Raw genomic sequence first — 2,042 nt, forward strand, 5'->3', positions numbered from 1 at the left:
TTGTGAACCTCCTCTGGACCCTCTCCAGGGCCAGCACATCCTTCCTGAGATACGGGGCCCAAAATTGCTCACAATATTCTAAATGTGGTCTGATCAGAGCCTTATAAAGCCTCAGCAGCACATCCCTGCTTTTATATTCTAGTCCTCTTGAAATAAATGCCAACATTGCATTTGCCTTCCTAACTACCGACTCAACCTGCAAGTTAACCTTAGGACAATCCTGGACTAGGACTCCCAAGTCCCTTTGCACTCCAGATTTCTGAATTCTCTCCCCATTTAGAAAATAGTCTATGCTTCTATTCTTCCTACCAAAGTGCATGACCTCACACTTCCCCACGTTGTATTCCATCTGCCACTTCTTTGCCCATTCTCCTAACCTGTCCAAATCCTTCTGCAGTCTCCCCGCCTCTTCAATACTACCTGTCGCTCCACCTATCTTTGTATCATCTGCAAACTTAGCCAGGATGCCCTCAGTTCCTTCATCTAGATCATTAATATATAAGGTGAAAAGTTGTGGTCCCAACACTGACCCCTGAGGAACTCCACTAGTCACCAGTCGCCATCCTGAGAAGGACTCCCTTATCCCCACTCTCTGCCTCTTGCCAGACAGCCAATATCCATGCTAGTACCTTGTCTCTAACACCATGGGCTCTTATCTTACTGAGCAGTCTCCTGTGCAGCAGCTTGTCAAAGGCCTTCTGGAAGTCCAAGTAGATAACATCCATTGGCTCTCCTTTGTCTAACTTACTCATTACCTCCTCAAAGAATTCTAACAGACTTGTCAGGCATGACCTCCCCTTGATGAAACCATGCTGACTTTGCCCTATTTTACCATGCACTTCCAAGTATTCTGAACTCTCATCCTTAATTTTTAAAAAAAAAATTAAATCAATGTTTATTTAAAGCATAAGGATGTTTAATTTTTGCATAACATACCGTACAATTACTAGTCATATGTCATCTCTGCTAAAAGCACTCATGACGTTAGACTAAATGGTCGCTCCATTCCCTCCTTGATAAGCTTTTCTTTACCATCCTGATCAGTTTTGAAGACGTAGTACCAGACAAATAGAGGCACTATGCCACAGAGAAATCCCATCAGTGATGTCTTAGGACTTGGACGAAATTAGGATAGATGTGTTTCAGATTGCGAGCATACACCCATCGAGTGAGGGCTGGGTCTTCTATCAGCTCGGTCCACCTTGGGTTGTTGAGCTGGCTCAAATATTGCAGCTTGAGGCAGGCACGGATGGCGAGTCTCTCCTCTTGGGCCCGGCGCTTCTCTGGGCTCAGCTCCAGGTAGTTGCGCGAATCAAGGGTTTGAGGCCGGGAGGCGAGCGGCGCCTATTTATAATCTGCCATGGCTTCAACAAAAACTTTATTCACAAACATGGACTCTAAAATCTTACCAACGAACGAGGTCAGGCTAATCGGCCTGTAATTTCCCGTCTTTTGCCTCACTCCCTTCTTAAACAGGGGGGTTACATTAGCGATTTCCCAGTCCCCTAGGACCCTCCCTGACTCCAGTGATTCCTGAAAAATCACCGCTAACGCCTCCACTATCTCTTCAGCTATCTCCTTCAGAACTCTTGGGTGTAACCCATCTGGTCCAGGTGATTTATCCACCTTCAGACCTTTCAGTTTTCCTAGCACTTGCTGCTTGGTAATGGCCACCATACTCACCTCTGCCCCCTGACTCTCTTGAACTTTGGGGATGTCACTCGTGTCTTCCACTGTGAAGACTGACGCAAAGTACCTATTTAGTTCCTCCGCCATTTCTTTGTTCCCCACTACTACTTCTCCAGCGTCATTTTCCAGCGGCCCAATCTCCACTTTTGCCTCTCTCTTACCCTTTATATATCTAAAAAAAACTCTTGCAATCTTCTTTTATATTACTGGCTAGTTTACCCTCATATTTAATCTTCTTCCTCCTTATTTCTTTTATAGTTGTCCTCTGTTTGCCTTTGTAGGCTTCAAAATCCCCTGGTTTCCCACTGCTCTTCGCCGCATTGTATGCTTTCTCTTTAGCTTTTATGCTGTCC

The 2,042-nt window shown here is 45.3% G+C and overlaps 1 pseudogene; it reads right to left on the reverse strand.

Annotated features, from left to right (window-relative positions):
* Window positions 1-880: 880 nt before the first annotated feature.
* On the reverse strand, window positions 881-1,362 carry LOC144679348 (NADH dehydrogenase [ubiquinone] 1 beta subcomplex subunit 4 pseudogene; annotated as a pseudogene).
* Window positions 1,363-2,042: the final 680 nt, after the last annotated feature.

The sequence above is a fragment of the Cetorhinus maximus genome, chromosome 4, assembly GCF_964194155.1.
Source record: "Cetorhinus maximus chromosome 4, sCetMax3.hap1.1, whole genome shotgun sequence".
NCBI classification, from domain to species: Eukaryota; Metazoa; Chordata; class Chondrichthyes; order Lamniformes; family Cetorhinidae; genus Cetorhinus; species Cetorhinus maximus.